This window comes from Dasypus novemcinctus, chromosome 2 (assembly GCF_030445035.2).
Source record: "Dasypus novemcinctus isolate mDasNov1 chromosome 2, mDasNov1.1.hap2, whole genome shotgun sequence".
Taxonomy (NCBI): Eukaryota; Metazoa; Chordata; class Mammalia; order Cingulata; family Dasypodidae; genus Dasypus; species Dasypus novemcinctus.
This window is the reverse complement of record NC_080674.1, coordinates 150858363-150886002: the sequence shown is the minus strand read 5'-3', so window position 1 is coordinate 150886002 and position 27640 is coordinate 150858363. Positions and strand designations below refer to the sequence as shown.

The 27640-nt window shown below is 40.2% G+C and overlaps 2 protein-coding genes across 9 annotated transcripts in view; one reads left to right on the top strand and one right to left on the bottom strand.

Annotated features, from left to right (window-relative positions):
- ARHGAP26 (Rho GTPase activating protein 26) overlaps positions 1–27640 on the bottom strand; it is a 1052546-nt gene that overhangs the window by 637423 nt on the left and 387483 nt on the right. For 2 of the 4 annotated variants that reach the window (XM_071210383.1, XM_071210397.1), the window contains one exon: positions 2698–2820. The exons of the other annotated variants lie outside the window; for them this stretch is intronic. The gene's annotated coding sequence lies outside the window, so the exon portion shown is untranslated. The remainder of the gene's footprint in view (positions 1–2697; positions 2821–27640) is intronic. 4 annotated transcript variants of the gene reach the window in all.
- Positions 1–27640, top strand: part of FGF1 (fibroblast growth factor 1) — a 142902-nt gene that overhangs the window by 88319 nt on the left and 26943 nt on the right. The gene's annotated exons all lie outside the window — the stretch shown is intronic.

The following is a 27640-nucleotide window of genomic DNA, read 5'->3' as shown; positions in this document are numbered from 1 at the left end:
CTTGGGCAGGCTGCACTTTCTTTCACTCTGGGTGCACTCCTTGTGCATGGGGCTCCCCTACATGGGGACACCCCTGCGTGGCAGGGCACTCCTTGCGAGCATCAGCACTGCATGTGGGCCAGCTCCACACGGGTCAAGGAGGCCCGGGGTTTGAACCATGGACCTCCCATATGGTAGATGGGTGCCCTATCCACTGGGCCAAGTCCACTTCCCCCAACATCTTCTATGAGAACATACTTTTTGAACTTATGCATTCCCAAATAATTATTAAGCAATTACTACCTGTCAGGCATGGATCTAGGTACTGATCAAATAATGTGAACAAAAAAATCCTGATCTGGGGCCTCATGGGTATGTGTGTTGGAGTAGATAACAGTAGCGAGTAAACAAATAAAATCATCACAAATTATCATACATGTTATGAAAGAAACATATTTGCATGTGGGACAGCGAGCAGGGAAGTGAGGGGAGGCTACCTAAGATAGGATGGTCTCAACATAATTAGACTCAGAGAGGCAAAGTACCCTGCTTTGCATCAATTAGTCATGTTGTTGAAAATGCTCTGTAAGAATTCTGCAAATCAAATCAATCAAAATTCCCCACATAGTGTGAAATCTTACAAACTAATGATATGCTCCTATGGAGGATAGTTTAGAAGAGTAACACTTATTTGTGTATTTTCTATAAGAACAGGGCTTTAGAAAAGCTACTCATACATTAAGGGGTCAAGAACACAATACCATAAAGACACTACAAAGTGTTCTTCTTTCTGTGTACTCCACCCATGTGCCTCTCTAAAGGTCCAGGTTTATCTAATTCCAGAGGAGGCACTTGAACCTGACTTGGCCAAGCATGAGCCAAGGAATGTAGGACCTTTCAAAGTAGAGAGGAATTATGTGCAAAAGCATGGCAGCACAAGAGAAGTCAGAAATTGCTCTGACATTTCCCCTTACTTCTTGTTGCCTAATCTGCTTTCAAACGCCAAATATTTAGAAATTCTCTATTTTTCAAATAACCCCACCCAACATAGTGGCCCTTTGATCTCTTCAACATGAGAAGGGAGCAGTGGACATTGAAGGATATAAATGGCTGTGAAAGATCAGTTAGAAAAAAGAAAGAAACAAGGAGGGAACCATAAAGAGTTGAAGGGGTGAAAGCAAACCATGCTTTGGGCTACCTGCCAAAATTACAGAAAATGCCCAAGAGCAGCCATGTTTGATAAATGAGCGTGCTGTCCTGGTTGTCAATATCTACCTATCCTGTGATTTTTCTGACAAATGGCATCCCAGAGACACTAGGTACCATTGACAAATAAGACTTGTCTCTTAGTTTAGCTTTTTGGATACAAGATTTCAACTCACTTCCAAGCTCCTTCATCCCTTATCAGATACCAGCCATTTCCAGGACCTTTGGTGATGTTCTCTTGCTTGATCTCCTTCCCATAAGCCTACCTGGCTCCTGCCAACAGCCTCTGGGTTGTGCGTGGTACTTGGCGCGGTATACCAGTGACATGGTCAGAGAGCCCCAAAGCCCTTGCTGAAACAGGGCCCTGCAGATGTGAGAATGGTCTCTTTTTGACATTTCACATGGGGCAGAAGAGAGTTGGCAAGTGAAAGGCACATCTAAAAATAGCCAAAGTCCTTAAAAAGAAATAAAGTGAAGGAAACATATTTTATACCATCCCAATGCAGGCTCTGCAAAAACTGAGTCTTGGAAGTCTGGGGCAGGTGCTGATTTTCCTCCTGCCCTTTGGCCGTGACACCCACCAGGTCCATTTACACATCCTGGGCCCTGCCCTCATGCCGGTTTTCTCCTCTGGAAGAATGTAGCTCTTGGGGACAGCTATGGCCTCCGTGGCCCACCTTCAAAATCCAGCATAGCCTCTGACATGTGAAATGGACTTGATGGGGTTTACATTCCTTCTTCATATCCAAGCGCCTTAAAACACAAAACCACATGCTGGGATTGCTAACTGTTCTTCCAGAGACACCTGGATATCATCTGTCTGGCGGAAATGTGAGTTTTGTCCTTTTTATTTTTAATGTTGTGAGTGAAAATGGGACCCTTGGAAATGAGGCCATCCAATAGAAGGATGACATCATAAATTGATGTCTTGGGACTGAAGGTTTTACTCTTGGCCAAGCCACAGATTTGCTTTGATAAGCTGTTCAGCTTCTCTGCATCACAGTCCTCTTGGCTAGAGAAGAGGGGTGAGTGTTTATCTACGCTGTGCAAAAGAAGGAATAACAAATCCAAAATGATTATAAAGTACCTAATGTAGGGTCTCCAAGAAGCACCCATAGATGCTTTTTTTTACTCATAGGAAATGTTTTGTGAAACCCCAAGTGCTATAAAAATTCAAATAATCAACACATCAAAACGAAGCTCTTACTAACAATGGCAATAATACCTGCTATTTCCAAAGTACCCAATATGCAGGCAGGCTTTACTCCTTCCTTACTGCCTGTGGTGAGATTGCTACTGGTAACAGCTTCACTTTACAGATGACCCAGCTGAGGATCAGGAAGCTTAAGTGCTTTGCTCAACATGTAACCAGCTAATGGCACAGCTGACTCCTGAACCCAGGCCTGTGGCTCTCGGGTCTACTTCCCTTTTCCATGCCCTCTGCAACCCAGTCAGAAGCAGGACCATGCATCCAGTTGCTGGTGGTTTCCAGCCTCAACCCAAGCTGCTTACCTTATCAGCAACAGCAAATTACTGGAGAAATGCCAAGACAGGCTCAGATGATGCTGTGTCCCTTTGTGGGGATGGGATACCAAGGTGTCAATCTGGGAAGCGCTGATGGCTGGCTGTGCAAAGCTGTGGAAGAGGACACCTCAGCATCAAGGAGGAAGTTGCAAAAATTCCATTTCAGTGAAAACAAATATCTCCTTTAGAACATTGTCAATGGGGCAACACAAGTTATAAAGTCTAGTGGAATAAACAAACAAACAGAACAGAGAGGCTAAAGAATCACTTCATTTTATTCTTTTTCTCATATTTCTTCCATGATTAAAATCATGGACTCTGGAGTCAGAAAGCCCTGCCTTCAGATGGTGGTTGTGTCATTTATTTAACTGTGTGACCTTAGACAAATTTAACTCTCTGAACGTCAGTGTCCTTAGCTGTAAAATGAGGATAATCAAGTAATGCTTACTTAACAGAATTGTTGTGAGGAGTAATTAAAATAATATGTGTACAGGAAGTGTACTTAGCCCAGTGGTTAGGGTGTCCATCTACCACATGGGAGGTTCATGGTTCAAACCCCAGGCCTCCTTGACCCATGTGGAGCTGACCCATGCGCAGTGCTGATGCATTCAAGGAGTGCCCTGCCACGCAGGGGTGTCCCCACGTAGGGGAGCCCCACGCACAAGGAGTACACCCCCTAAGGAGAGCCGCCCAGCATGAAAGAAAGTGCAGCCTGCCCAGGAATGGCACTGCACACACAGAGAGCTGACACAACAAGATGACGCAACAAAAAGAAACACAGATTCCCAAACCGCTGACAACAGAAGCGGACAAAGAAGAACACATAGCAAATAGACACAGAGAACAGACAACTGGGGCAGGGGGGTGGAGAAATAAAAATAAAATAAATAAATCTTAAAATAATATGTGTAAAGTGCTTAGGATGGTACCTGGCACATGGACTTGTGCAGTGCAGGATATTGGGAAACAGAATAGAGCAAGCCCTCAGCATCTCCAAAGAGACAACAAACACACTTGAAAAGACTGAGTTTGGAGAAGCTAAATTTTCTAGGTCAGAGAGAAATTTAAAAAGATCCTCCTCCTATGAGCTGGAAAGTCTGCTGATTTTGAGAAAAGAATGTCCTTGCTGGGCTGGTTCTGGAGACTGTAACTTGCACAACAGATTCAAAAGTTTTGGAGACACATCAGTGAGAGAAAGTTAAAAGAAGGGGTGCAAAGGCTGCCAGAGACCCTGCAGAATCACTTTGCTTTGGGCCTGAAACCCTAGGACTTTCATCCTTCAGGCTGCGGAAAGGATATTTCCGTTTACTCACATGAAGGTCCAGGATGGCCGAGAGCCTGCAGGATGCTCTGGACCGGGGTGTACCATTTCAAGTTCAGACGGAACTGGGCTGCAGCATGGCTGCTAAGCCAGGGAGGGCTCTGTTTTTCCTCTTGGGGGGGAGACTCTTTTCTCTAAGCACTTAAAAGAATTCCTGACCTCTAATAGAATGATGCTTTCTGGCTGGGAAGTGTTGAGGGGCAGGGATGGGAGGAGATGGGGATGGACAAGCCAGACTGCAGAGGATTAAAGACCCAGAATCAAAGGAAGAAATAAACGATATTAGACCTGGCGTTTTAGGGAAGTGTGAGTGTCTGCTTCCATTTTTTTATTCTTCATTAAGGAGTTTGAGCGCTAAGGCTGTGATTGAGCTGTTCAGTGATACAGCTGGATTAGATTAACAACCCTGACTTCCTGCCAGCTACACATGGTGCTAGCATCCATGCCCCTCTTATCTAAAGCATGGCCTGATGAATCTGGTATGGCTACATGTAAACTCCTTAAAGGCAAAAACTGATTTCTACTACAGGTCTATCATCCCTTCTCTGAAAAGCCTTGGAGCTAGATACATTTCAGAATCCAGAATTTTGAGGATTTTAGAAAAGTGATATGGTGCCTATACCACATGCTATTATAACAATCCCAGTGGGGTCTGGGATAGCACCCCATAATCAAGCCTGTTAGTAATTCTGCACCAAATTATATAAATATTAATCCAAAGTGGGATGAATAAAGACTATCAATAGCCTCAGGAGAGCTGGGGTCAAGTTTTGCACAATCTGAGAAATGGAAGCGCTTCTGGTTTTTAGAGCTTTAGCATTTCATAATTGTGGATTGAGGATTTCAGGACGTTCTTTTACTTTTTTTTTTTTTAAGATTTATTTATTTATTTATTTCTCTCCCCTTCCTCCCCCTGCCCCGGTTGTCTGTTCTCTGTGTCCATTTGCTGCGTCTTCTTTGTCCGCTTCTGTTGTTGTCAGCGGCACGGGAATCTGTTTCTTTTTGTTGCGTCATCTCGTGTCAGCTCTCCGTGTGGGCGGCGCCATTCCTGGTCAGGCTGCACTTTCTTTCGCACTGAGCAGCTCTCCTTACGGGGTGCATTCCTTGTGCATGGGTCCCCTATGTGGGGACACCCCTGCGTGGCATGGCACTCCTTGCGCGCATCAGCACTGCGCATGGGCCAGCTCCACACGGGTCAAGGAGGCCCAGTGTTTGAACCATGGACCTCCCGGTGTTTGAACCGTGGTAGACGGTCGCCCTAACCACTGGGCCAAGTCCGCCGCCCTCTTTTACTTTTTAATGTCCAGGATATCTAATGCAGTGATCTGCCTGTGGTGGGCATTGAGTAGAAGTTGTTGACATGTAGACTATGGTATCTTGATCCTCTGAAAGCCAGGGGAGGGTTTATTCTCAGTGACTTAGAGATTCTGCAAGAGGGTCTTAAATTAAAGGATAGGAGAGAAAGACTATTAAACCTGTAGGTTCTCTGTCATCTGGATAGTAATGCAAGCAATACCATGAAATAACCTACTGAGAACTCTTCACTAGTGTATCATACTCAGCACCTAAGCAATGAGAAGAGAGCATCTTCACACATAAGTCATGAAAAAATTCTAAACATATCACTTAGATGACTATATTTTCCAAATATTGCTAAACCATTACTACATGCTATAATGCGTTCAACCGAAGTTAATAGTACAGATGATTGGCAGATCCAACAACATAATACATGGATGATGATATCAAGCTAACATCTAGTGAATGCTTACAATTTTTCAAATGCTGGGCTCAGCACTTTCTATGCATTACCACTTAATACTTATGGCACCTCTGTAGAGTAGCTACTATTTTAGAGCTCCCTTTTACAGATGAGGAAACTGAGGCTCTTTGAGATTGAGTATTTTGCTAATGAGTGTCCTGCCAGGACTCAAACCCAAATTAAGCAGTGTGCTAGTAAATCAACTGGTGAGGGTGGGGAGGGTAACAGGGAGAAAAGGAAAAAAAAAGGTCCAGTTTTTTGCACTGGCCAGTTTTTGCGGTATAAATACTCCCACCATGGCTGATACCAAGCTACCAATGGTTTAATGACTGGCTCACACATCCCTGGATGTGTAATACTCAGCTTCCATGAACTTGTGGAAGTTAGCTCCTGCATATTACTGTCCAGGCTATCCCGTAGCCAAGCCCAGTTTACTGACAGCCTTAGAAGATGAGGTTTCAGCTCATGGAACAGAGTCGGGTCAGGGGAATGTGCTGATGTGCCAGGCCTGGCAGCCAGGGCTCCACTCCTACGTCAAACCCAGTACAGATCATTGAGAGTGGAGTAGGGGAAAAAGAGAGACAGAAGACCACACTGTCTCCCTTTCTTCAAGCAAACTTTCCTTCACCAGAGGGTGTGAGGTGGGTGCCTGCCAACCTGATATTCCCTGGTAGAAATAACAAAACATGGAATTTTTTCCAGGCCCTACAAATCTTGTTCTTGATCAGAGAAGGAGCTCAGACTCCAAAAGGGTCAAATCCCTTCCTTTCGGAGGCCTTTCATTTTCTTTGAGGAATTAAAGGAGTATTTGCTCCAAGACAGCAACAAGGTTTGGTCATGCTTTTAGTCAAGGGCAGGGTATTCCAGTCCAATATGAACACAACTACAATACACTTAGGCTCCTGGCTTCTGCATGCAGGACACTGCCTTCTAATTAGGTCTCCTGATAACATCTTTCCACCAGAGGCGCCTGAGAAGGGGCTGGCCTGGGATCCAATCAATAAGCATGCACAGGACATGGAACGCTTGCAGGCATTTGCTAAGTTTTGAATTTGGAGGAAAAAGGCACAGTCCCTGCCCCAGGACCTCAGAGACTAATAAGGGAGACAGCCAAGTAAACAGAGTTAAATTATAGTCATTCATACATTCAAGTTCCCATTAGATGCCAGGCATTTTGCCAGGCAGTGGGATAACATGGTGAGCATGACAGATTGGTTTATACCATCATGGAGCTGATCCATATCCAATCATAGAGATGTTAATTAAATAATCACAAGAATGAATGTGTAATTGAAAACTGAAGTAAGAGCTCTGAAGAAATGTTAAATGGTCCTGTGAGAACAGAAGGAAACTGACCCAGTTAAGGGATCAGGAAAGGCTTCCTGGAGGAACTGACAGTGAACTAAGATTTGAAGAAAAAGTAGGAGTTAACTAGGAAAGTAGGTTAGAGAGAAAGAGAAAAGAAATAGTGCTCCAGACAGGGGGGAGAGCATGCGCAAAGGTCCTGGGAGGAGGCACAGTGTTTCGAGGAAATGAAAGGTCAGATTGGAGAAGGAGCACGGTGGGAGGCAAGGCAGGAGAGGAAGCAGGGGCTCAGCCTTGAAGGGCCCTGCAGGCCATGTGAAGGCTTGGGTCTTTATCCCAGAGCCATGGGAAACCACTGAGGGTTGAAGCAGAGGAGTTATGTGGCACTTACACTCAGTGTTGCCATGAAGGAAATTTAGCATGCTATGGGATTACAGGAGAACCGACTAATCTAACCTGGAATGTCTGATGTAAAGGAAGGGCAGGGAGTTCGGGGTTGGGGGATGGGTCTGAATAAGGCTTTCTGGAGGAGGAAATATATAAGAGCTGAATTTCTTAAGGATGAAAAAGCCGGGCCAGGGTGGAAGGGTGGAAGAAAGGAGAGAGAAAGTACTGCTGGAAGAAGGATGAGCTACTAGGTTGAAAGCCAGGTGATGTGAGAGTGGGGCATTCCAGGCACTGCAGGAAGAGGCCAGTGAGAGAAAGGCAACAGGGATGGGCAGGGACCAGATGGTGAGGGCTCAGAGGGCATGGCAGGAGATGGGCTTTATCCTAGGGAGGCAGGGGAGTGGCGATGGTGTTCACATGTGGGAAAGGTCACTAGCAGCCGGAGGGGAAGTAGATGGGAAAGGAGTAGTACTGGAGCAGAAGGACCACTGCCACCTGTTGTTGGCACTAAGGCAGTGAGAGTGAGGATGGAGGAGAGAGGTAGGTTTTAGGTGACATCAAAAAGGTAAAATTGAAAGGACTTTGTCACCAACTGGATGGGTAGGAGTGATTTCTGTCCTACCCAATGAAACTATTAGGTTGGTGCAAAAGGAATTGTGGTTTCGGACCGTGAATTTTAAAGTATCATAACTAGGCTCAAATACATCTTTATTAATCAAAATAGGGAACATTGCAATCAATATATTGTTGCCAATGAGAAATAAGTTTGCTTATTCCTGTAGAATAAAAATCCGTGCTTCGGATTTGACAAACTCCTGGGAAGCATTTTCTGCATCCCGCTGGTGTGGAAGCGTTTTCCCTGCAAAAATTGTTGAGATATTTGAAGAAGTGGTAGTCGGTTGGTGAGAGGTCAGGTGAATATGGTGCATGAGGCAAAACTTTGTAGCCCAATTTGTTTAACTTTTGAAGCAGTGGTGTGTGACCAGCAGTGGTTGTGTGGTCGGGCATTGTCATGGAGAAGAATTGGGCCCTTTCTGTTGACAAATGCTGGATGCAGATATTGCAGTTTTCAGTGCATCTCATTGATTTACCAAGCATACTTCTCAGATGTGGTGGTTTCGCCAGGATTCAGAAGCTGTATGGATCAGACTGGCAGCAGACTACAAAACAGTGACCATGATCTTTAATTGGTGCAAGATTGGCTTTGAGGAGTGCTTTGGAGCTTCTTTTTGGTTCAACCACTGAGTTGGTCATCACCAGATGTCGTATAAAATCCACATTTCATCCCACATCACAATCTGATCAAGAAATGGTTCATTGTTATTGTGTAGAATAAGAGAAGATGATGCTTCAAATTGACAATTTTTAAAAATTTTTGGTCAGCTCATGAAGTGCCCACTTTTTGAGCTTTTTCACCATTTCAGTTTGCTTCAAATGCTGACCGACTGTAGAATGGTTGATATTGAGTTCTTTAGAGAACTTCTCGTGGAGTTGTAAGAGGATCAGCTTTGATGATTGCTCTCAATTGGCCATTGTCAACTTCCGATAGCCAGCCACTACGCTCCTCATCTTCAAGGCTCTCCTCTCCCTTGCAAAACTTCATGAACCATCACTGCATTGAACATTTGTTAGCAGTTCCTGGCCAAATGAGTTACTGATGTTGCGAGTTGTCTCTGCTGCTTTACGAACTCAAATAAGAAAATCACTCAAATTTGCTTTTTGTCTAACATCATTTCCATAGTCTAAAATACATATAAAATAAACAGCAAGTAAGAAGTCATCAACAAAAAACATAAAGTGAGGAATGCACATTAAAATGATATATAACGTAACCACGTTTATTTAAGAATGTATGCCAATATCAAATGGCAAATTTCAACAGTGCAAAACTGCAATTACTTTTGCACCAACCTTAATCTATTTGTGTTGCGTCTTCCCTTATGACCTGGTAACATGGTCAATTTTTGTAAAGGTTCCATGGGTCCTTGAGAAGAATGGTGTTCACTGATCATTGGGCACAGTCATCTTTATGTGTTCATTGAATTGAGTTCGTTGTGTGTTTCAATCTTCTAAATCCTTATTAATCCTTTTGTCACTTTGTGGTATCAGTTATGGAGAGAAACGTTAAAATTTCCTACCATCATTATGGATTTGTTAACTTCTTTTTATGTATTTGTCAATTTTTGTTTTATGTATTTTGAAGATATGTCATTAGGTATACACAAAGCTTAGGTTTTTATAGCTTTCTGTGAAAGATCCTTCTTTTTGCCTAAAAGCTATTTTATCTGATACTAATATAACTACACAAACTCTTTTGTTAACATTTGCCTGACATCTGTTTTTCATCCTTTTACTTTTTTCTTAATTTTTTTGTTTATTAATGATAAGTTGAGATAGATATAAAACCCTATAGCATAAAAGTTTTTCACATGGATTTTTATCACTTTCAAAATCTTAGCACTAATATTAGCCTTAAGCTTTGCAAGATTTGTCCCCTATGACCAACAAGAATGGATGAGATGAATACTTGCAAATTTTACTCAGCTGTTCTTTGTAACAGATATAAAATTAGAGAGGGTAGAAGGATCCTAATAGTGGGCAAATCTGGAATAAAAGAGAAAAGAAACTCAGATTTGATTTTAGAACTGCTTAACATACAGGATTTCTGTTTGATTAATCCTCCTTCAAATTTTCCTTCAATGTCCATCAAAATACCTCCAGGGAACTTGAAGGAGGATTATTATTTGAGTATTAAATAGTTATCTGATTATTATTTGTTGACAATAGAGTCAAAAGGTTTTTAATGAAGGAAATGGCATAATCAGAGTTATTCTTTGTAAAGCTAATTCTCAGAGTAATGTGTGTGTCAGAGGTGGGTGTCGGTGGTGAATTGGGGGCGGGGTGGGGAGGATGGTGGGTGCATGAAAGAAACCAGAGGCAGAGAGACCGTTGGGAGATCAACTGCAATAACTGCTGGCCTCCCCCCACCCCATTTTCTCATTAAGTAGATTTGGGGTTAGGCTTGTTATTTCTAACAAGTTTCCAGGTGTTGCTGATGTTGTTAGTTCACTTTGAGAATCTCTCAAAAACAAAGGGAACAATTGCCTGAACCAGAATGATAGAAACGATTGGAAAGATATCAAAGTGGAAGAATCCACCTGTCCCAGTGTTAATGGTTAGCATAACTAAGATGCTGAAACTAATGGGAATTTGGAAAATTTATTTTTAAAACTCTGAAAATTCAATGGGGCATTCAAGTAGGCCACTCCCGGACAGAAAGAACTAACTCCACATATTTAGGAGTCTGAAAAGCTGGTATCTTGGAGTTTTGTGAAGCCAGAGAGAAGGAGCACATAGCATCAAGGTGAGGATCAATGAACATCAAGCAACAAATGGAACAGTGGTTTGGCAACTATGAATTCCACTGAGTATACAGAAAGAAGAAAGATGCGATAGAAAAGTAGAAAAAGACAAATGAAAAGGGACCAAATGTGTCAGAGAGGAATATTTTAGGGATGTTCTACCAGGAACAGCATTGTCCTACCTGGTTACTTAATCACTTAGCAATAAGAAAGTGCAATTTTCATTTTGCCAGTATTTACTCTTATATATACCTGATTCTTTCTTAATAAAATCCCAAAGATTAATAGTGATTTCCCTCACTTTCAATCAGTTCAGAAGAGTCGAAGTCACTGAAAGTAGGTAAGAAGAAAATACTGAGATACTCTGGATTTTCTCAGTTCCATCAGTATAGTCATGTTCTCTGACTTTGCAAGTGCAGCTGCTATTTTCTGAAAGGATTGTGGGGTTGAAACAGATGAGAACAGAGGAGAACACCCACAAAACCCAAAGGAAAATGAGTCCAGATTCAGTTCTTATAAAAATAAACAGTTCAGAAAAGTGCTTTTGTCACCCCCTTTCCCTCTTTTAGACCATTGGAAGCAGTTATTAGAAACATGATTTCTCACAAGAAATTTTGACTTTTTTCATACACAAAGGAAAATTTATTTAGCCAAACTGCTTGCTCAGTGTACATTAAAGAACTGATATTCATAGTTTAGCTGATAGTGGAAATGAAATAATCTGTACTGACACATTTGGAAGTTTCACATCTTTTTCTACTTAGCATGCTAATGTGATCATTGCTGGACTGATAATTTACAATAATAAGAAAACTATAAAAAATAATTTTTCTCATTTAATGTATTTGATCAGATTTAAAAATCTTAGCTGAGATATATGTTAAGACCATCTTATGGACTTTCAGTCTTACTTATTCAGACTTTGGGAACTCAAAAATTCTTTGAGAACCCCCAAAAAATCACTTGGAATACTCAGAGTGAAACTCTAATTTGGATTTTGTGGTGTTTGGTTAACTTGTTACTGTTTCAAATGCTCCACTTGTAATCAGACACAAAAAGATGATGATTTTGATAACTCAGAAGAATCATGGTCTTACTTAGTGTCTTGAAAAATTAAAACTTTTTAAATTAGAGAAATTGTGGGCTTTCAGAAAAAGCATGCATAAAATATACATATTTTCCCATGTATCACTCTATTATTAACACCTTGCATTGGTATAGTACATTTGTTACAATTGAAGAAAGCACACTTTTATAATTATACTATTCACTATAGTCTATGGTTTAATTTAGGGTTCACTGTGTTATACGGTTCCAAGGATTTGTTTTAAAATTTTTATTTTAATAACGTATACAACCCAAAATTTCCCCTTTCAACCACATTCAAATATATAATTCAGTACTGTTAATTATACTCACAGTGTTGTGCTACTATCACCACCACCATTTTACTTTTAACCTTTCCACATCCTTAAGTTTTAAATGTATCTTTCATTAACAGAATATTTATATTTATATTTATAGTGATTACAATTTATTTGGATTTATTTCTGCCACCTAATTTTGAGTGACTTTTCCTGATTTTTTATTCTCTTTCTCTTTTTCTGGATTCTTCTGGATTTTTGTTTTTGTTTTTTCTTTGTTTTCAGGGTAACAGTTTATTTGAAGTCCTGGAAATTCAAGTAGGCACAGGGGCCTAAAATAGAGGAATTTACATAAGCATGAAATGATGCTCGCAAGAAGTTTCAGAATCATAGCCAAAGTAGTTTTACCTTAAGAGGCAAAAAGAAGATGACTTTCATTTTTTGAAGGACATGATAAGCTTCGTAGCATCGAGTATTGCTTACCTCATTTACCCTTTTGAAAAAGACCTTCTGCTTATATTCTACCATACAAATTCTATTTCTTCATTAAGATCCAACACAAATGAATATATCACGTTATGTAATATGTGTGTATGTGTGTGTATCTCAGCAGTTTCCTCCCTAGAGATCTACCCAAGAGAAATGAAATCTTTATATATGGTTTTTTTTTTCCCACTTAATATATTTTAAGGCTGTACCAGAACCCAGTGACCTACCTTTCTAGTCCACTCACTTAGTGAATCCTTTACTGTTTTTACTTTTTAAAAATTTACTAGTAAAATTATGGGTTTACAGAACAATCATGCAAAAAATACAGGATTCCTATATACCACCCTATTGTTAGTACATTTGTGACCACTGAAGAAAGCACATTTTTTATAATTTTTCTAATAACTATAGTCTATGGTTTAACTGAAGGCTCACTGTTTGTGTGGTGCAGTTCCATGGATTTTTTTAGAATTTGTATTCTATTACCAAATATACAACCTAACATTTCCCCTTCTAACCATATTCAGATATATTTCAGCACTCTTAATCACATACACAATGTTTTGATATCATCACTACCATCCATTACCAAAACATTTCCATTTTTCCACATAGGAACTCTGTATATTTTAAGCCTTGACTCCTATTACCTATCCCTTCCCCATCCTCAGGTAACCTATATTCAAACCTAGATTCTGACCCTATGATTTTGCTTATTCTGATTAGCTCAAATCAGTGAGATCATACAATATTGTCCTTTGTGTCTGGTGCATTGCACTTGACAAGATGTCTTCAAGGTTCATCCATGTTGACACATGAATCAGGGCTTCATTCCCTTTTATAACTGAATAATGTTGCATTGCATGTATATACCACATTTTGGTTATCCATTAATCAGTTGATATACTTGGGTTGCTTCCATCTTTTGGCAACTGTGAATAATATTGCTATGAACTTTGGTAAGCAAATATGAGTCCCTGCTTTCAGTCTGAATAAGTGGGATTTCTGGGCCATGTTGTAATTCTATACTTAACTTTCTGAGGAGCCACCAAACTGTTTACACAGAGGTTTAACTATTTTACATTGCCTCCAGCAGTAAATAAATGAGTATTCTTATTTCTCTGCATCCTCTTCAATGCTTGTAATTTTCTGGATTTTAAAAAATAGAGTAGCCATCCTAGTGGATGTGAAATGGTATCTCATTGTGGTTTTAATTTGCATTTCTCTGATGGCTAATGGTATTGAGCATCTTTTCATGTGCTTTCTGGTAATTTGCATATCTTCTCTGGAGAGATGTCTATTCAAGTCTTCTGCCATTTTTAAGTTGGGTTGTTTGTCTTTTTGATGTTGAGTTGAAGGATTTATGTATATATTCTGAATATTAAATCTTTATGAGATATGTGGTTTCAAAATATTTTCTCCCATTGTGTAGGCTGTCATTTTACTTTCACGAGAAAGTCCTTTGAGGCACAAAGGTTTTTAATTTTGATGAGATACCATTTCTTCTTTTTTTTTTTTTTTCATTTGTTGCTTGTATTTGGGTATAATGTCTAAGAAACCAAGGTTCTAAAGATGCTTCCCCACATTTTCTTCTAGAAGTTTAATAGTTCTGGCTCTTATATTTAGGTCTTTGGTCCATTTTGAGTTGATTTTTGTATAAGGTGTAAGGTAGGGGTCCTCCTTTATTCTTTTGCAAATGGAGATGCAGTCTTTCAGCACCATTTGTTGAAGACACTATTCTTTCCCAATTGGGTGTTTTTTGCCCCCTTGTCAAAAATAATTCAGCCATAAATGCGAGGGTTGATTTCTGAGCTCTTAATTTGATTCCATTGGTCTATATGTCACTCCTTGTGCCAGTACCATACTATTTTGATTACTGTTGCTTTGTAACAAGTTTTAAAATTGGAAAGTGTGAGTCCTCCAGCTTCATTCTTCTTTTTCAAAGTGGCTTTGGCTATTCCTCTTCCATATAAATTTGATGATTGACTTTTCCATTTCTTCCAACAAGATTGTTGGAAATTTGATTGGGATTGCATTGAATCTGTAAATTGCTTTGGGTAGAATTGATATCTTAGTAAGATTTAGTCCACCAATCCACAAACATGGAATGTCCTTTGATTTATTTGTCTTCTTTGATTTCTTTTAGCAATGTTTTGTCTTTTTCTCTGTGTACAAGTGCTTTGCATCCTTAGATTTATTCCTAGATGTTTGATTCTTTTAGTTGCTATTGTAAGTGGAATTTTCTTTCCTTGATTTCTTCCTCTGATTGTTAATTGCTTGTATATAGAAACACCACTGATGTTGGGGTGTTGATCTTGTACGCTGCCTCTTTGCTGAATTTGTTTATTAGTTCACTGTTGAATTCATTTATTGTTGTGAATTTTTCAGGATTTTCTGTATAGAGGATCATATCAACTGCAAATAGGGAAAGTTTTACTTCTTCCTTTCCAACTTGGATGTCTTTTATTTCTTTTTCTTGGCTATTTTCTCTCGCAAGAACTTCTAGTAAAATGTTGAATGACAGTGATGACAGTGGGCATCCTTGTCTTGTTCCTTATCGTAGAGGGAAAGATTTCAGTCTTGCACCATTAAGTAGGATGTTAGCTGTGGGTTTTTCATATATTCCCTTTATCATTTTGAGGAAGTTTTCTTCTATTTGTAGTTTTCTAAATAGTGGGTTTTTTTTTAAAGATTTATTTTATTTATTTCTCTTCACTTCCCCCCCCCTCCCTCTTTGTCCGCTCTCTGTGTCCATTCACCATGTGTTCCACTTGCATTGTTTGGCGGCACTGGGAAACTGCACCTCTTTTTTTTTGCGTCATCTTGCTGCATTAGCTCTCCATGTGTGTGGTGCCACTTCTGGGTGGGTTGCACTTTTTTCAAGCACGGCAACTCTCCTTGCAGGGCGCATACCTTGCGCATAGGGCACCCCCATGCAGGGGTGCCCCTGCATGGCACAGCACTCCTTGCGCAAGGCAGCACTGTGCATGGGCCTGCTCACCACATGGGTCAGGAGGCCCTGGGGATCGAACCCTGGGCCCTCCATATGGTAGATGGACTCTCTATCAGTTGAGCCACATCTGCTTCCCTCTAAGCTTTTTTATTTACCAAGGAGTGGGGGATTTTGTCAAATGCCTTTCCTGCAGGCATTAAGATGACCATGTAGTTTTTTCCCTTCATTCTGTTAATGTGGTATATTACATTAAGTGATTTTCTTGCAACAAAATTATACACCATAGTCTTGCATACCAATGATAAATACTTGATCATGGTGTATACTTTTTAATGTGCTCTTGGATTCAGTTTTCTAGTACTTTGTTGAGGATTTTTGCATCTTTATTCATAAGAGATACTAGTCTTTAATTTTCTTTTCTTGTGGTATCTTTATCTGGATTTGGTGTGAGGGTAATGTTGGTCTTGTAGAATGAATATGCCCCTTCAAATTTTTGGAAGAGTTTGAGCAGGACTGGTGTTAAGTCTTCTTGAAATGTTTGGTAAAATTCCCCTGAAAAACTACCTGGTCTTGGGTTTTTCTTTGTTGATAGGTTTTTTATTACTGATTCAATCTCTTTGTTAATTATTGGTTTGTTGAGATATTTTATTTCTTCTTCTTTTTTGTTTTGTTTTAAACAACTCAATTTTATTGATATATATTAGTAAAGTATACAATTTATCCAAATTGTACAATCAGTGGTATTTGATATAATCACATAGTTGTACATTCATCATTTCAATGATTATTTGAGTATTTTTATTATTTCAATAATAATAATTTAAAAAAACAGACAAAAGACAAAAAGTTCATCAGCTCTCAATCTCTCTATGCTCCCTTTGCTGTACTAGCTACTATTTCTAGCTATTCTTATATGCTTATTTGTTTATATTAAAGCAGTTTCATTGAGATATATTCATATACCATACAATCTATCCAAAGTATATAATGAATGGCTTTTAGTATAATCACAATGTTGTGCATTCACCACCAAACAAAAAATGTTAGAACAGTTTCATTACTCCAAAAAGAAAAACTCCACACCCCTTAGCAGTCACCTCTCAATCCCTCTATCCTTCCACAGCCCTACATAACTGCTAATCTAATTTTACTTTTATTCCATTTCTTCTTGAGTCAGTATAGTTTGTGTGTTTCTAAGAATTTGTCTATTTCATCTAAGTTATCAAATTTATTGGCATACAATTGTTCATAGTATCCTCTTATAGTCCTTTTTATTTCAATGGCGTCAGTAGTAATACCTCCCCCCTTAATTTCCAATTTTAGTTATTTCCTCTCTCTTTTTTCTTGATCAATCTAGCTAAAGTTTTGTCAATTTTATTCATCTTTTCATATATCTGTTTTTTGGTCTTTTTGAGTCTCTCTACTGTTTTAGTTTTTTTTCTATTTCATTTATCTCCACTCTAATCTTTGTTATTAACATTTCTCCTGCTTGCTTGGAGCTTAGTTTGCTCTTTTCTATTTCTTCATTTTGAAGTTAGATCTCTAACTTAAAATATTTTTTAATGTAAGCATTTAGAGCTATAAATTATCCTCTCAGCACTGCTTTTGCTGCATCCTGTAAGTTTTGGTTTGCTGTATTTTCATTTTCATTCACCTCAAGATATTTCCTAATTCTCTTGTGATTTCTCTGTTAACCCAATGGTTGTTTAAGGATATGTTGTTTAATTTCCACATATTTGTGAAATTCCCATTTCTCCCTCTGTTATTGATTTCTAGCTTCATTCCATTGTGGTCAGAGAAGATACATTGTATGATTTCAATACTTTTGAATTTATTAAGACTTGTTTTGTGATCTAAGATATGGTCTATCCTTGAGAATGATCCATGTGCACTTGAGAAGAATGTGTATTCTGTTGTTGGAGGAAGTGTTCTATATATGTCTGTTAGGTCTAGTTGGTTTAGAGTATCATTCAAGTCTTGTACTACCTTATTGATCTTCCATCTAAATGTTCTATCCATTATTGAAAGTGGTATATTAAAGTCACATATTATTTCTGTAGAACCATCAATTTCTCCCTTCAAATCTGTCAGTAATTGCTTCATTGCTTCATATATTTTGGGACTCTGTTGTTAGATGCACACATACTTATAATTGTTAGATCTTCTTGTTGAACTGATCCGTTTATCAGTACATAGTGACTGTCTTTTCCACTCATAAATGATTCTTTCTTCTGTCCACTCCAATCTGTTGTCAAAACCTTCCTGAGAATTTTTCATTTCAGTTACTGTGGTCTTCAACTCTTGTAATTCTGTTTGGTTCCTTTTTAACATTTCTATCTCTTTACTAAGATTCTCCTATTGCTCGTTGACTAGTTTCCTGATATTCTATTCCTTCATCTCCTTGAACATATTTAAGATCTTTTTTTAAAGTCTTCATTTGATATGTCCACATTCTGGTCTTCTTCATTAGTGTTTCCTGGATTTTTTGCCTCTTTCTTTGGATGAGCTATCATTTCCTGTTTCTTTGTTTGCCCTGTACACTTTTGTTGCACTATGTACATTTTAATATTTTAAAGTGTTAACTCTGGTATTTATTCCCTGAGATGTCTGTTTCTTGATTTTGTATCCAGCTGGTCATAGGAGAGGGATTTTCTTGAGTATCAGCCTTCCTTTCAGGAAAATCCATCCTAGGTGAATGCAAAGTGCAGGGTTCTCCCTGTCTTTTCTGGGCCTATGTCTTGTCCTGGGTTTGTGCTTGTCCATTGCTTTGGAGTTCCTGTTTATAGGAGTTTGAATGCCCCCACTTTTTCCCAGGAGACAGATCTCCCCATTCTGAATGTATAAAGTAGTTAATCCTTTGCCCCAGGGCACCCCCCTCAATTGTTCCTTACACTTCTTTCCTTGTCTCCAGCTGCTTTTGCCTGGAGGACAAATTCTCGGAGGTGGACCATGCCAGAGAGGAATTTCCCATGTCAGTCTTTCCCAGCCAGAACAAAAGCAGGGACCCACACAGGGGGTATAGACCAGCTCCAAACTGAGGGGATCAGAAATGGAACCAGGAACTCTCCAAAGTGTGCTTTCTTGACTTGCCCACCAAATGCAGCCTTTAAACGGTCCCCCACAGCTCTGTAGTAGCATAGCATCTTTTAGCCTCCTCAGCTGCCTCTGTCCGGAGCAGATTGGAACAATGGCCACTGTTAGGGTCTGCCCCTGGTAATCTGAAGCCACCAATCAAAAGATGTGATCAGTTGAACCTTCCCTGAACTTGAGGAAGTGGGTCCAGGGGCCATACCCCCAGCAGCCCTGCCACAAGAGTAGAAAATGGGCACCAAGAGCCATCACACACAGGGAGCATTTCCCTTCTAATCTTTACCATATTTTACCAGTCCCTTCCTCCTGTTTTTTTTTTTTTCTGGATGCAGAAAAAATTTTGGAATTTCAAAATGATTGTTTCAGACAGTTCCTGCTCCTGGAGCTTCCTATTCTTCCATTTTCCCACAATCACGATAGAGTTTTATTTATTCCACCTCATCTCCCCTGTCCCTGCCAGTTGCTGATTGGTATTAGTACATTCTGTTTGTTTTCTTTTAGTAGTTACCCTTAACATTTAATATGCATATTTGATGTAACATAATCTAAGGTTAATTAACATCTCTAGGAGGAGTTACGGCTTTTAGATGATGCCTTAGAGGCAAGAAGCAAAGACTCAGAGAATTTTTAGACTCAAAGATGAGTCCTGTTTTATAAATGTGGGGTTTGAAGACACATATCAAATTAACACCTTAATGGATGCCTGCACATATTATTTTGTACAGGCATATTTCAAAAATGTCTTCCTTTCCAAGAATTCTGTATTGCTTACACAGAGACGGGGTTAAAACCAGGAACAAAAATAAGCATCAGTGTTTGCCTTCCCTTGATTCTTCGAACAACAAGTCTTTCCGTCTAGCTTAGTCACAGCACCAAGCAGAGGACAAATGCCTCATAAAAATAACAAGCTGCACAAATGTCACTTTGATAATCACTGATAAGCAGAGACCTGTGTCTGAAACAATGACCCGGATTCTCTTTTACATAACCATGGCCTCAACTGGCCTCATCCAGGTTCTCCAGGTCTGTGGCTTGAATAATGGGGGGCTTAGCTAATTTCTGCTAAATGTGGGAGGGGATGAAGAACCAGTTGAAAATTATTTTAAATCAAGCATTTAATTTAGATACTGAGCTAGACAACAAAAGGCCTCAACCAGTTCTCATATCTCCTTATAGGTCAGGTTACATTTTATACTTTTCAAGTGATGTTGTGACTATATTGCCCATTTCAGACAACTCTGTAAGTGGGGATTATTAGAGGAAACATCTCGGAAGGGGTAAGTGCCTCGCCCAGATTCCCAGAGCCAATGCGCATGCTATCGGGACTGTGCAGGGGTCCCCACTGTCCCACACTGAAAAGTGACTGGTACAGCCTTTGACACAAGGCTCTACTTAACATCCCACTCGTGTAGGAGTTCAGTTCCCTTCTAGAGGCTACAGCTGACAAAATACGTCAGTTTAGTGCAGCTGTTCCAATAGGCTTCTCATTTTGGTGTCACTGATAAATGAAGAAAATCTTCTGGCTCTCCAAAAATCTCCCCAGCCCTTGATCTCAAAGGGCTGAGCTTAGCGCATGCTGATGACATGGAGGCCATTTGGGCTTGGTGTCATCCACCTCCCAAACACACTCAGACATCTCCCTGCTTGACAGTCATCAAAAAGATTAACAGTGGAGGATTGTGGGAAGATGGCTATGGACTGACAGGCATTGCTGAACACTCGCACAAAAATAATGGAGAAAGAACCAAAAGCTGTTTGAAGGACCTGTTTTGGGGGTCAGCAGATCAGGACACAACTCCCAGGAGGGCAAGGGACAGAGAGACGAATAAGCCAAAAAGACTAACATGAGTTACCAAGTCCCCACAGCAGCCTGGAAGGGCTCCCCTCTCCCATCCCCAAGATATTAAGCAGGTGTAAAACCCCTGTCACACGGCAGTTGACTGAGAAGGGAACAGACATCTTTCTCCCTGTCAGCTGTTTCAAGGGAATAGGGAGGGGAGGTCAGGTGCTTTTCTTCAGTGAATTCAGTCAGCAGAACCAGCTTTGGATCTCAGACCTGGAGATTCAACTGAGGAGCACAGGAAAGCGGAGACTGAAACACCTCCATGGAAGGGTGCATTGACTAGCACCATCTGCTGGCCAGTCTGGAAACTGCATGGACAAAAACTGCTCATGCTCTCTGTATCCAATCCCTGGGAGAAAATCTGCACCCCACTAGTGAGTTCCTGGCCCGATTTTGAAAACTTAAGCTGGGAAATTTTAAAGACTGAGAATAGGTTGAACAAGATATCAAAGAAGAACTGTAGGGAAAAAAATTAGGCAAGAGAGAGAAATTAGCCTTCAGAGTGAATACACCAACATATTCAGATGCCTAGGCATCAGTAAAAAATTACAAGCCATACCAGGAAACAGGAAGAGATGGCCCAGCCAAAAGAACAAACCAAATATCCTAAAGAGACACAAGATTTAATACAATTAATTAGTGATAATCATACAACTCCCTTAATCACTTCAAAAATTTCAAGAAAATATGACTCAAAAAATAAAGAATAGAAAGCCTGCAACGAAAAGTACCAGACCTTACAGAAATGAAAGACACGATGGATGAGATTAAAAATATATTAGAGGGAAGTGGACTTGGCCCAGTGGTTAGGGCATCCGCCTACCTTGACCCGTGTGGAGCTGGCCCACGTGCAGTGCTGCGTAAGGAGTGCCATGCCACGCAGGGGTGTCTCCGCACAGGGGGGCCCCACGTGCAAGGAGTGAACCCTGTAAGGAGAGCTGCCCAGCATGAAAGAAAGTGCAGCCTGCCCAAGAATGGCGCCGCACAAACGGAGAGCTAACACAACAAGATGACGCAACAACAAAAAAAGAAACACAGATTCCCGTGCTGCTGACAACAGAAGCAGAGAAAGAACATGCAGCAAATAGACACAGAGAACAGATAACTGGGATGGGGGGAAAAAGAGAGAGAAATAAATAAATAAATCTTTTTAAGAAATACATTAGAGGCACATAAGAGCAGAATTGAATTGCCTGAAGACAAAATTAGTTATTTCAAAGACATAACATCTTAACTGGAAAAGAAAAGAGAACAGAAAGAGAAGAAAATGGAAAAAAAAAAAAAAAGGGACAGAGTCTCAGGGAATTGAATGGCAATGCAAAACACACAAACATTTGCATTTTTGGTGTTCCAGAAGGAGAAGAGAATGGGAAAGGAGCAGAAAAAATATTCGAGGAAATAATGACTAAGAACTTCTCAACCCTTATGAATGACATAAATATCAATATCCAAGAAGGACAATGCACCCCAAACACAATAAATCTGAGTAGACCTACACCGACACCTACTATTCAGAATGACAAACATCAGAGATAAGAGAGGATTCTGAGCAGTAGGAGAAAGACAAAACAGCACATACAAGGGAACCCCAATAAGATTAAATGTAGACCTCTCATCAGAAACCAAGGAGGAAAGAATAAAGTGGTATTATGTATTTAAGGTACGGAAAGAGAAAAACTGCCAGCCAAGAATTCTGTATCCAGCAAAGCTGTCCTTCAAAAAAAGAGGGTGAGTTCAAAGTCTTCACAGACAAACAAAAACTGATAGAATGTGTTACCAAAAGACCAAATTTGCAAGAGATACTAAAAGGGGTGCTGCAGCCTGAAAGGAAAAAAACAAGGATGAGAGATTTGGAGAAGAGTTTAAAAATGAAGATTATTAGGAAGGATAAGAAGACAGACAATAGAACAATATGACAACAGAGAGCTGAAAGACAAAATGATGAGGCAATTTGAAGTTTACAAGTAGCACTTCACATCTATTCAATGAACCCTGAAATATGGAAAGAAGACCTTGCTTGGGAAAGAACACTCCAGGAGCAGCAGAAAGTGGCAAAAAAGAATGAATCGGCAGCAGAAGTAACAGATTTCTCACCATAGTCAATTCCTGAGTATGACTTTGAAAGTGATGAGATTGTTGCTGTTTGGGCAGCTATTGCTGAGAAAGAGAAGACAGCTTCAACAAATAAAATGGCTATTGTGTCTGATTCTGAGACTGTAGAAACTGTAACTAAGAAGGAAGATGTTGCTTAACACCAGATGGCTCCATTTTTATCAAAGCCCGATGAAGGAAAACGCATAGCATGAATTACTTGAATTTTTGGTTATCATTTAAAGTTTTAGACACAGGGACATTTATTCTGGAGAAATAGGGCAAAACTCCTTTTGTAAGATAAGTTTTTCAAATGGAGTATATAAACCTAAATGGTAGCATTATTGTATAGTGTTTGGACTATGCTTTGATAAGTTATGTTTATACTTAAGATTAGAATTCTGAACAAAATATTTCTGATGTATAAATGTAATTTAATCCAAGTCTATGGATGGATACATTTTAAAGACACAATCAGAAAAGCAAATTCTTGAATAGTAAATAACTTGGTCAGTGTTATTAAAATGTTAAGTCTTGGACTTTTGATTCATGATAAAGGAAATGAGAAAATGTTTTCTCTCCTAGAAATATACTGCTGTTACTATTCACTGTTTTCCTTGCTTCTATAGAGTAAGTTTGTCACAAGGCTTAAATGTTTTTAATATTCATTTGATTCAAAGTTGTGGTTTTGTTAATGTGGAATCTTTGAAAGTTCAGCCAAAAATGCGTACAAATGTGAACATTCTGAAGTTTCTCTTAATTCTGATTTGTGCTTAAGTTTTCCTCCAGTATTTGTTAGATGTGTGAAGTACTGATAAATGTCATAATGATGGTTTTATTTTTCAGATTATTATAGTAGGTAGGTTAGTCCTTACCACAAGTGAGTCATTTTTTTAAAAATGCATTTTTTTAATGAGTGGATTTTACAGATACATCATAATAAATTGTACTCCTACATTTAAAAAAAATAGGAGATGATGTGGGAGAAGGAGGCGGGTACATGGGAATCCCTCATAATTTTGATGTAATTTTTCTGTAATCTAAAACTTCTTTAGAAGTAAAGGTTATTATATTTTTTAAAAAATAACAATAATGAGAAAAAGAGCTTATAAATTTCCATTGCACTTAATGCCTGATTTTGCTTGGTTAATGGGCCTATTCACTAAAGAAACTGGTATAAATCCCCAAGGGCTTGTGAAGGTCACTGCTGTATGGTGTTATGGTTTCATGTACTGCCTTTATTTCTATCCTTTAACAAGAACTGGATTGGAGGGAAGTTTGTACCAACCACTGCTTAAAATACAGGTATTAATTAAAATGTAAATAAAGTTAAACAGGGCTTTTCATGCCTCTGGGGTTTCCTTCAGCAACTAACAACGATTTCATTTTTGGTATGTTTCACCTGATTCATGAATCCCACTGCCACAAGTTAGCAGCTTCTCATTGACTCCAGGCTTATTTTTGGTAGTCAACATGTCTCCTTCACGTTTCCGAGTATGGGTCTGAACTGAAATGGGTGATGGGAGCAATCTGAAGTCAGTACAGCCATGAAGGAATTCCTTGGCTATGACTATCCCTCTTACTGGAGAAGGTGGGGGAGCCACTGGAAAGTGGAGTCATGGTCTCATAAAACCGCGGGCTACACTGCAGTCAGGAGGCAGGTGAGGCCGACGACCTGCTGGGCTCTCGTCAAGGTTGTTTAACCAGCGAGAGCTCAGCAGTGATGAAGTCCAGCCCGCCTGGCTTATACACGCATTTGTGTGTGAGCATGAGTACAATCCTTGGCCAGAGCTCGTGCCTCCAACCTCTGCCAGCCTTCTGACGCAGCTGCTCCCCTTCATCCCAATGGGAAGGAAAAAAGAATACAAATGGGTGGAGCCAAATCCATGCCCAACACTTAGAAAAACTCTTGATGGAGACACCCTGTTGGTGCTGAATCTAGAAGGAAAACCATACTTAGCCTGCAATTGCCGCACAATCAGAGGCAACACAGAGACAACAAGAAATGGAATTCTGCTCACCAAAAAAATGACAATGTAAATGATTATCAGGTAAATGGGAACCACTAGTAAATAATTATTGTCTCCTGTACCAAACTAAGAACATAACAGTACATGGAAAAAAAAATAAATGACAGAAAAATATTTATTATCTTAGTTAAATTTTAAGGAAGGGAGATCATGGCATCTTTAGTGTGCTAATGGATGGGTGAAGATATCCATGTTCGGAAGAGTCAAATTGTTTTACTGGAATGCAAGGGAGATTTCGAGGCTAGATGGAGAGAGGGCTATGGGAGAGAAGAGAGAGACACAGAGGTAGGCACAGAAAGACTTAAGGCTTAGGGATGTAAAGAAGGGTTTTGAAGACATAGTAAGGATTTGAGCAGGTAAATGCAGTGCACTGCGCCAGGTAAACTTCTCTGCAGTCGTCCCTGTGAAATCAATGTAAGTAAAATCAATTTTCCATCTGTTACCGTATTATGTGTATTATGTGAAAATAGCTGGACAGAGTCTCACTGTATGTGGAGGGTATGTTTGGATGGTCCCACTTTAACTATAGTTTACACAGTGTAGACAAAATTCTCTTCTGGTGGTTCCTTGGAGGGACATCAAACAGTGGCTGAAACTGGGGCCAGTGAGTGGCCTGTGTGACTGCAGATTGGGAGAGATGTGCCAGAAACATTACAATGTTGGGCCTAGGGGGACAACCAGCAAGATGGTGGTGTAGTTGGGACCTCCTAGAGTCAGCTCCTGCCAGAGGGTAGTTAGTAACATCCAGAGCTATCTGAAGCTAGCCGAAGCACCTGTTTAGGAGTTCCAGGAGACCAGAACAGATCCTGCAGCATCCTTGAAGGAATGGAAGGAGGACACCGCCCATCTGGAGAGAAAATTTGTAAGTAGAGCACTGCACGCCATGGAGGCCAGTGCCCACCCTCCACTGGCAGCACAAGCTGCCTCAGGAGCTGTTCTGCAGCTAGAATTGAAAGCACCAAAATGGGGGAGGAAGAGATGGTTGGGCACCAACTTCAGCTACAGATGAGTAAATTCGGCAGGCTGAACTATAATCCTAAGAACACCTAAAGTTTGAACCTGTCCAAGTCAGAAAGAGGCCGGTAGCCACCATCTTAACTGTGTGCCTAGTAAGAGGGGAAGCAGGGCAGACTGGAAATCACAGTGCTGGTAGTGACTGGCTTCTTTCCAGCCAGATCAGATTGCAGCTCTAGCCTAGGCCCCAGCCCCACCTCTGACAGAGAGGAAGCTGTGGGGACTTGTGCCAGCCTCTCTGGGAAATTACGGGCCACGCTGTGGAGGCCAGTGATTATCCTACTTTGGCAGCATAAGCCACCCCAGGAGCTATTCTGTGGCTGGAATTGGAAGCTCCATTTCCCAAAAAACAGGGGAGGAAGAGACAGTTCGCCAACAATTTCCGCTACTGATTAGTAAATTCAGCTGGCTAAAGTATAACCCATACAGCTAGAGTATGAACATGTCCATATAGGAAAGTAGCTGCCATTTTGACTCTGCCCCCACCCTGAGGGGATACCCTGCTGCCAAAAATCACAGTGATGGTAGGAACAGGTTTCTTTCACCCAGAGCAGCCTGCACACCTAGCCTAGGCTTCAGCCCCACCTCTGGTAGGGAGGAGGCTGGAGAGCCCTGCACCAGCCTATACAGGGAACTGTAGGTACATTTGGCTGGCACACACTGAATAATCAGAAGTCTACCAGGGCAATTACGGTCATCTTGGAACTGCACTGCATAAATTGCTGCCCATACCTGCAGCTCCATCCCCACCCCAGGCAGGGGAAGAAGGGACATGAAGTTTCATCAGACTCTCTGGGCAACTACAGTCTAGGCCTGCACAACTTGGATTATTCCACACAGCTGTGACTCTGTCCCTACCCCTGACAAAGGAGAAAGTTGGGAGAAGCTTCATCAGTCCCTGGGGTAATGAGGGCAGCTTGAGCCTCCACAGCTTATAGCACCAACTACATCCTTGGCTCCTACTACACAACCAGCAAGGAGAAAGGGCAGGAAGCCCTAAACTAAAGAGAAAAACTGCACCCAGAATAAATACTCTAGTATTTATTGACACCAACAAAAATTACAATCCACACCAAGAAACAGGAAGATATAGCCTAGTTAAAGGAACAAGATAAGCCTCTAGATGACATGCAGGAGTTGAGACAACTAATCAAAAATGTTCAAACAAATCACCTTAATAAATTCAATGAAATGGCTAAAGAGATTAAGGATATTAAGAAGACACTGGATGAGCACAAAGAATAATTTTAAAGTATGCATAGAAAAGTAGCAGATCTTATGGGAATGAAAGGCACAATAAATGAAATTTTTAAAAAACATTAGAATCATGTAATAGATTTGAGGAGGCAGAAGAAAGGATTGGTGAGCTTGAAGAAATGGCCCCTGAAAGTGAACATAGAAAAGAACAGATAAAGAAAAGAATGGAAAAAATTACACAAGGTCCCAGGGAACTAAATGACAGCAAAAGATCTGCAAACATATGTGTCATGGGTGTCCCAGAAGGAGAAGAAAAGAGAAAAGGGGCATAAGGAATATCTGAGGAAATAATGGTAGAAAATTTCCCAATCCTATTAAAGGACATAGATATCCATGTCCAAGAAGCACAACATACTCCCATCTGAAAAAATCCAAATAGACCAACTCCAAGATACGTACTCATCAGGATGTCAAATGCCAAAGACAGACAGAATTCTGAGCAAGAGAAAAAAGAACGCGTAATATAAGGGATTACCCAATAAGATTAAGTGCTAATTTCTCACCAGAGACCATGGAGGCAGGAAGACAATTGGTAGGATTATTTAAGATACTACAAGAGAAAAACTTCCAGCCAAGAATCTTATATCTGCAAGATTGTCTTTCAAAAATGAGGACAAGTTTAGAACATTCACAGTAAACAGAAACTGAGAGAATTTCTAACAA